Source organism: Giraffa tippelskirchi, chromosome 1 (assembly GCF_054371585.1).
Source record: "Giraffa tippelskirchi isolate mGirTip1 chromosome 1, T2T-mGirTip1v1.2.pri, whole genome shotgun sequence".
Taxonomy (NCBI): Eukaryota; Metazoa; Chordata; class Mammalia; order Artiodactyla; family Giraffidae; genus Giraffa; species Giraffa tippelskirchi.
Genome location: NC_137275.1, coordinates 121,393,248 through 121,402,358, shown reverse-complemented (window position 1 = coordinate 121,402,358; position 9,111 = coordinate 121,393,248). Strand labels below are relative to the sequence as shown.

General features: G+C 38.4%; 1 pseudogene across 1 annotated transcript; it reads left to right on the top strand.

The window, feature by feature from the left end:
- On the top strand, positions 1 to 2,162 carry LOC145537491 (ras-related protein Rab-12-like; annotated as a pseudogene). The gene is made up of 2 exons (XR_014076394.1): positions 1 to 475; positions 633 to 2,162. The product of XR_014076394.1 is annotated as a ras-related protein Rab-12-like (transcript).
- Positions 2,163 to 9,111: the final 6,949 nt, after the last annotated feature.

Sequence of the window (9,111 nt, the reverse complement as noted above, 5' to 3'; positions counted from 1 at the left end):
CTTCCTCCTCCCCCGGCGGCAGCGGCGGCGGCGAGGCGGACGCTGGGGGCCGGCCGGCGGCGCAGCTGCAGCGCGGAGCCCGCGGGCCGCCGGGGCAGCTCGAGCGCGCGCTCGCCCAGCCCGGGGCTGAGCCGCGGCGCTTGGCGGAGGCCGAGGGGGCGCGGGAGCGCGGGGGGCCGCATGCGTGCATGGATCCGGGCGCCGCGCTGCACAGGCGGCCCGCGGGCGGCGGCGGGTTGGGCGCGGGCTCCCCGGCCCTGTCGGGCGGCCAGGCCCGCCGGCGCAAGCAGCCCCCCAGGCCGGCCGACTTCAAGCTGCAGGTCATCATCATCGGCTCCCGCGGCGTGGGCAAGACCAGCCTGATGGAGCGCTTCACCGACGACACTTTCTGCGAGGCCTGCAAGTCCACCGTAGGTGTTGACTTTAAGATCAAAACCGTAGAGCTAAGAGGAAAGAAAATTAGGCTACAAATCTGGTCGACCTCAGCCCTGTCTGTCCGCCGTGTGTATGTCGCTTCCATCGCGTTCATTGCTGCCGCGCCGGCGGCTCCATCGTCACCTAGCGCTTCCGTGTTAGTGCCATGTCTCATCCCCACCCGCGCCCCCGTGCGGGGCGCCCGCCGGCCGTGTCAGGGACACGGCAGGTCAGGAGAGATTCAACAGCATTACCTCAGCTTATTACAGAAGTGCCAAGGGGATCATATTAGTCTACGACATCACTAAGAAGGAGACATTCGATGATTTGCCAAAATGGATGAAGATGATTGATAAGTACGCTTCAGAAGACGCAGAGCTTCTCTTAGTCGGAAATAAGTTGGACTGTGAAACTGACAGAGAGATCGGCAGACGGCAGGGTGAAAAGTTTGCATAGCAGATAGCCGGGATGCGGTTCTGTGAAGCGAGCGCCAAGGATAACTTCAACGTAGACGAGATCTTCCTGAAGCTTGTCGATGACATCCTGAAAAAGATGCCCCTGGACATGCTCAGGAACGAGCTGTCCAACAGCATCCTCTCGTTACAACCCGAGCCCGAGATCCCCCCAGAGCTGCCCCCACCCAGACCACACGTGCGATGCTGTTGACCCGCCGCTTTGGAGGCGAAGTGGGCGCAATTCCTGGACAGGGGGAAGGTCGCATTCTGCACTACAATCATTTTGACAATTTCCTCTCGCACTTTGTAATCCACGTCAGAGCTATACACTAACTTGTAAATATGCAGATATGCAATCCTGGGTAAGTTTGGGTTATAAATGACATGTTTCCCTCCAAATTATTATATTTCATTCATCATCCCAGTGCCTAGTGTGTGTACACTGGGGAACATCGTACTTCTGATATGAAGAACAGGAGAAATGAGAGCTATAATGTTTCTGGAAATACATAATATAGTTGTCCTTGTTAACTATATTATGAGGATGGAGATATTCTGATAAGAAGAAAGAATGTGGTGCTTTGCTTACTGTTCTAAAGAAAATTTATAAAACTAAAGACTTTGGGGGGAGAAAAGCAACCTTGAATGCTTTTTCTTTATTTACATTTCTCCCAGCTGTAGCATCTTTAAAGTATTGGAGTGTTTCCCACAAAGCGAGCTCCATGCTTGCTTAAAGGTCTTGAAGGTTATTTATTCACATTAATGGTAGAACATGACTAGTTAGAATGTAGGACTTGAATTGGTCCTGAGGCCTCGGAATCTCTCTGGTTTCCTGATGAACGCACTCTACTTTTAAGAACTACAAAGATTCAATAAAAGAAATGTTTTTGAAACTATAGAAGATTTTAAAAGAACGCTGCTGTCCTACACAAATCCTGTTTAAAGGAATTTTAAAGAGATGCATTTTACTATATCAAAGAACCTACACGTATTTGCCTAAACATTCTATATACCTTTGTAATGATAAAACCTCTCCCCTTGACAGTGAAGCTTATTCCTATTAAGCCTAGACTGTGTTCTTTTTTTTTTCCTGGTCTGATAATGAATTTGTGAACTCTTATCTTTGGTATATCTTTTATTAAACTGCACTGTTTGTTTAGTCAAGGTAAATAAGTCATTATGTATTTGAATAACTTGGCGTGTCTTGAGTGTTGTGATATGAGAAGCATTGTGGTCCTTCTACACTAATGAAGTGCAAATAAAATTTTGTATTTATGAATGAAAAAAAAAAAAGGACATACTTAAAGCCAAGTTTAATTTTCCAACCTCTAAAACAATTAAAAACAAATAACTTTCGTTTGTGTTTAAGAAGCACTGGGTCACAATAAACCAGTCTATTTTCAAGCACTAGAAATTTTTGATAAATTATAGAACATATTTTAAAGATATCATATAACTGTGGGAGAAAAAAGAATAGATGACAATATCGAAATCAAGGCTCATTAAGTCATAAAATATTCACACTTTTTCAAGCACAAATATGTTGCAATATCATGCTACTGCATATCTTAGTATGTGTGCATGATTACTGATTAATTCAAAGAGTGAGCACAGTTGTGATATTGGTCAATTGGATATTCCTCTCCACACATACACAATGCATAAGAAAATGTCTTAGAATTTTTAACACTGTATCATTGTTCAGATTACGATTTACTTATTATTATTATTTTTTTTACAAATGAAGCTTTTGTCTGTATGTTGAAGGAATAATTTTTTTCTGTGAATTGTTAATTCATTTGTTTTACCCATTTTTAAAATTTAGACTTTAGACTTTTCCTCTGTATTAAAGAAGGAGCCAAGATCACTTTATTTGAAATCAGTTGTAACAATTTTTTCCATTATATTATTTATATTTGATACTTATGGGGCTTACTACTTTTCAGCATCTAGAATCATTTATTTTTACACAGTTTTTTGTTTGTTTGTTTGTTTTTGTGTGTGTGTCCTGCCTTCTAAATTTTAATCAGTTAAACTTTCCTTATTCCAAAATTATAAAACCTATTTCTTAGAATACTGTCATTATTTCACTCTAAAATATACAAAATTGTGTACCATTTAGGGTTTATCCTGCTGTGGGATAGTTATCAAAAATACATATACTGTTTTTTTTCCCTCTAAGGCTGTCCAGTTGCCTGAATCACAGTTATTTTAAATGCCCACGCTTTGCCAATTTGGTAGGCTATTTTTAGTCAATGACAAATTTTCATGTATATTTGAGCCTTTTCTGGAATTTCTATTCTATTTCATCAGAAGGCTTCTTTATTTACACATGATACTGTGCTGTGCTGTGCTCAGTTGCTCAGCGGTGTCAGACTCTTTGCCACTCCATGGACGATAGCCTGCCAGGCTCCTCTGTCCCTGGGATTTCCCAGGCAAGAATGCTGGAATGGATTACCATTTCCCACTCCCAGGGATCTTCCTGACCCAAGAATCAAACCTGCGTCCCTGGCCTTCCTGCTTTGGTAGGCAGATTCTTTCCCACTGAGCCACCTGAGAAGCCCATGCATAATACTGCACTCTGCGAATGAATCACGAGGTCTTGTAACTCCTTTCCAGCATGAACTATTTCTTGGATGAGCCCCTGCAGGAGCTCAGGTCTGGCTATCCTCTTGTAACAGAACGTTTGACAGGAGGATTTCTGTGTGCTGTTTTCTGTCTCTCATAAATCCTCTGTTCCTTATCAGTTCCTGGCAACTGGAATGAGTGGAACGGCATGCTGCTCCCAGGACTGAGGTCATAGGATGAAACACATGCATGGATTTCCTTCAGTAAACATTCTCCTATGACAAAACTGCTTAGTCACGACCCTCTTTCTTGAGATGTGGATTGTCGTCTGACCTCATGACCATTGTTAATTCCTTGTTCCCTTGATAACGGTTGCTGTACGTTTGGTTTTCTGATCTTTATCCTTGTCGAAAGAAATTCCTTGTACAACAGCCTGTATATACTAACAGAAAGATCATTAAAAGCACCCTTGCTCCACCAGAGGCTTGGGTCCCCATGTCTTTCTTTCTTTCTCTCTCTTTCTCCCTCCCTCTGGCTAATTCTCTGGAGTGTGGAAACCCGCCGAGCTCACTGTCTTGCCCGGGTTTTCAAGACCTCCTTGAGAGGACGCCTTGTGCCTTCGTGAGCAGTACAAGACCTGTTCTAGGGTTTTATTGATTCTCTGCGTAAACCAGGGAATATTAGCTTCTTTCTCTCTTTCACTTTCTTATCATTGACTCCGGACCACCAGGTTCTGGTCCATTAAAGGACCGCAACAGCCTCTCACTCCCTTTCTGTCCTTTATCACATCCGGTCCCCATGAGAAACCTGTCTCACCACCCGCTACTCACGGGCCTTCCATGATCTTTGCCATGAGGCTCCTGATACTTTTTAATTAACCTTCCAAATCACTCCCAGTGTCACATTACTACATGTGTTCCCTCTCTTGTAAATATTTTCTCTTCATAATCATAAAGTTTAAGAAATCACTATTTACTAAATGATAGGAACCAATATCCATTTTTTTCGGTCATGAGAAACTGGCTCTAAGCCAAGATTTTTAAACAATCTTTATGTTGGAGAAATTTCTCCACATTTGAAATGTATAATTCACAAACTTTTTGCTTAGCATCTTTCCCATGATCTCAGCTGGACTTATTCCAGGGTCTCATTTTATTGTAACTAGAGTCTGAAAGTATTCACACCTTGAACATGTAAAATAAATTTGGGAAAAATTGGTGGTAGGCTGCAAAAGAGAGGAAAATTTTCCTCCTACTACGATTAACCTCGGATTAAATTTTTAAATTTTGATATATGTTTAATGCATTCATCAGCTAAATCTCAGGTTTCTGAAGAAATCAATAACACACTAATTTTGCACATAAAAATATTTGCCATCAGAATATGTATTATAACTATTACACAGGTCTGTCCTCTAACTAATAATCAAGGAACATATCATACAGAGGCTCTGCATAATGCGTTCATAGTAGTTAAGGTAAGAATTGGATGTGTGTTTGTTTTGGATCGACCCAAATAATACTGTGTGAGTGTGCGTGCTCAGTCATGTCCGACTCTGTAGCCCACCAGGCTTCTCTGTCCATGGAATTCTCCCGGCAAGGATTCTGGAGTGGGTTGCCATTACCTACGCCAAGTGAATTTCCTGACCCAGGGATCAAACCTGTATCTCTTGCATCTCCTGCATTGGCCTCTTGCATCTCCTGCATTGGCAGGCCAATTCTTTACCAACTGTACCACCTGGGGAGCCCACAAATAATATTACTTAGCACCCTGTTCACATCTAAGAAATAAAATGCACTATGTCCTTTTCCCTGGAGAGGCTGAAGAAAAACGTTTTCTGAGTAGAGTGAGAGCTATCTGGGAAAATTAAAAAAAGATACAACAAGTTAGAAAATTCACGAAGTGATGATTTTAATTGGAAATTTAAACGTGCCAGGTGGCAGAGATCCCTTGGGTAGAGATAACTACTTTTAAAGAGCACTTTATGTTTAGAAGGAACAGAATATTTTAAAGCCAGTTGAATGACTTTGATGAAACAAGTAAGTTCACTTACAGGAACTCAAATATTCTGACCTTCTCTAGTGAGAAAAATCAGCAACATCTCAAGTAAGAAAGGTAAATATGAAAATAATTATAGTAAGGTTTAATTCTTATTTTAAATTTAAAATTAATAATTACACATGTTTTAATGTGTAAATTATAAATTTTAACATGGTAGCAAATGTTTTGGTTCATTAAAGCAACTTCTATATATTTCTTATTCTATTAAATAAAATTTGCAATTAAATAATAATAATAAGTAATGGTACTAAGTCACTTTGAAAAGTCAAAAAATGTAATAATTAAAGTCTGCTGCTGCTGCTAAGTCACTTCAGCAGTGTCCAACTCTGTGCGACCCCATAGACGGCAGCCCACTAGGCTCCGCCATCCCTGGGATTCTCCAGGCGAGAACACTGGAGTGGGTTGCCATTTCCTTCTCCAATGCATCAAAGTGAAAAGTGAAAGTGAAGGCGCTCAGTCGTGTTTGACTCTTCACGACCCCATGGACTGCTAGGTATAGATAATATTAAAGAAAACTTCATTTGAGTCAACACATTGTAACAAAAATGTTATATATATTTTATTCAGTTTGATATTATAATAAGAGATTTAGAATGACAGAACACATAAAATAAAGTTACAACCATTGGGGAATTCAAAGAACAATTATTTTGAAGAAAGAAACTTATAGAATTCAGGATTTATAAAATAATAAAGATAGATTTATCTTTTATCTTTTAATATTTTAAAGTAATTAGCCCCCAACTAAAATAAATAAATTTATAAAAAAAAAAAGATAGATTTAAGTCCAACATTGTTTTTAAATTATTTTCAAGGATTATGTTGCTAATTTTTATCAGATATACAAATATACTTGAAATATACCTTGTTCTACTCTTGAAAAATTCAAACTCAAATCTTACCTATTTCATGTCATACAAGATTTGATCACCAAAATGTCATATCTGTACAATTAGAAACTATATTTTATATAGCACTGGAAATAATTTTGTTCAAGTAATGAGGGAAATTGCTCATACTAAATGTTTTTATTCATAAAATGATAAAGATTAAAATTCTATTCTTTTGTATATTAATCTTTTCTCCCTTTTCAGATTGACAATTTTAAAAGTGTCTGTTCCTTTTCTCAATTTCAGAATCAAATAATGAACACTATATTAAGTAAACAAGCATTTTCTAGGTTCTTTATTGTTCCCAAGTAGGAAAATAGTCTCAGTCCTTCGATCCCAGATCATGTAATATCAGTGGGAAAATAAAAAGTAAATGAAAGGAATTAGCCAAATTGCAACACTGTGTGCTACAAAATTGTGTGTGTTCTCCCTATTAGTTCTACAGAATAGAGGTGATAATATTATTGAAATTATTGGCAGGAAATTCTTGGAGAATTCACATCTAAGAGTCTAGGATTTTTATAACACTGTGATGATTGTTTTAATATCTTATTTCATTCCCTCATTAACCATGTGATACAAAGTCAAGGCAAATTAGAGAGCAGTTTTTCATAGTGGTAAAACAGAGAGTGAAATTTAGAATAAAATTTAGTTTTTAATGACAAAAAATAATAGCTAGCTTTTAAATAGACTTTCTATGAATGCCAAAACATCTTTAATTTGCTTTACATGTATCAAATGAATTAGTTCATATAGCAATTCTAACTGTTGATACAATTGTTAGTCACTTTTACAGCCAAGTGATCTATGGCACAGGGAGATTAAGCAGTTCGCACTGTCACACAGCTGGCAAGTGAAGCCATGATTCGATTGCAGGCCATCTTGTCAGGATTGTATTTTTTGTCCATGACACTATATTTAGACTCTGCTTGCATGAAAACTTGAAACATAAAGGATGGGGAAATGAAGCCTGGCTGGGAGTCATGTTGAGTCAAGTGATGCCTGGAGTGTAATATTTAAGGAGGCAGTGACTTTAACAATGGTGCAATGCAGAGTCAGCCCTGAAACTGAGTGCATGCTCTTACATTCTGTACTAGAGGAGTCTCATTCCTTATTTAGGTAGGACCGTATTCTACTCCTGGCTCTGATGAAAGGAAAAAAAATGGAAAAATGCAATCATCAACAAGCAACTCAATAACTCTACAAAAAAAAAATTTTTTTAGGGAGTGTGTTACAACCCTGGCAACTAAAGATTTAAGAACATTATACCATATTAATAATTATAATTATAGGACCATAACTTATACATAAACATATTAAAAGTGATAGGTAATTTTATCAATAATATCATAATTAATTATCTCAAATAAGAAAGCAAACAGAAAATTTAAACAATTATTTGATATAACAGATGATAAATAATGGAGTTAGGATTCAAACTTAAGTATGATTTAAAAAATAGAAACTGATTTGCAATTACAAAACCAATGTGCAAATGATCAATGTATCCATCATTGCTAAATCTCTGTATCCTAGCTCATGAAAAGTGAGTTTATAAACTGTTATCTGAATTATTATTATTATTTTTTGAGGAACAACAAAGACTTCAGAGATGCACACAGAAGACAGGGTAAAGCATAACAGGAAGCATCTTACACAGCTAGTGAACACATTCCAGGTGACCCCTGTTTTCCCAGAGTGACCCTCTTAATTGCTTTTATCTGTATCTATTCCCACACAACTTTTCCAGAATAAAACCTTCTGATAGCCCCCACATAGTATCTTACTGAAATATATGTATTTTATTCCCCTATGTACAATAAAATAAAATATTCTCTCATTTTTTCTTTTTTTGTAAATTACCTAATAATGTGAATTGTATATAAGAACATGTATGGTCAAGATCATCAAGTGATGGGAGGGAAATGAAGAGTTGAAATATGTAGTTGAAAATATATAAGGAAGATAATTTCTGTTATATTAATAGTTCTACTGAAGTATGTAAAGAAAAGTTATAGAGAAATACAATAAAATTGCCAAAAAATGTAAATATTTAAGGGAATTCCCTAGAAGTCCAATGATTAGGACTCTGTGCTTTCACTGCCATGAGCCTGAGGTTCAGTCTCTGGTTGGGGTACTAAGATCCCACAAGCCATGAGACACGGGCACAAAATAATGTAAGTATTTAAAACTGAGATCACATAGCAACACTGTGGGTCTATCTTCGATGATTATCAATTTGTCCAGTGCCTGTGCTGATCAGGGCATTTGGGGCTTCCCCGGTGGATCAGCTGATAAAGAATCCACCTGCAATGCGGGAGACCAAGGTTTGATCCCTGGGTGGGGAAGATCCCCTAGAGAAGGGAATGACAACCCACTCCAGTATTCTTGCCTAGGAAATCCCATGGACAGAAGAGCCTGGTGGGCTACAGTCCATGGGATCAGAGAGTCAGACATAACTGAATGACTAACGCTTTAACATTTTTGACTTTGGACTGTATTTGGAAAGAATGCCCTAAAAGATATTTCAAGGGAGAGTGTATGGTGATAACACATGGATTATAAACTGAGAAAGGAGAAATGCATAAATAATAAAGTTAAATTAGAAACAATTGCATTGATCATGGAAATCATTCTGGATATCCTGATACAATTTATAAAACAGGCACTGATGCCTGATGGTAAAAATGAAAAGCAGATACTACATTTCCACCTTTTCACAG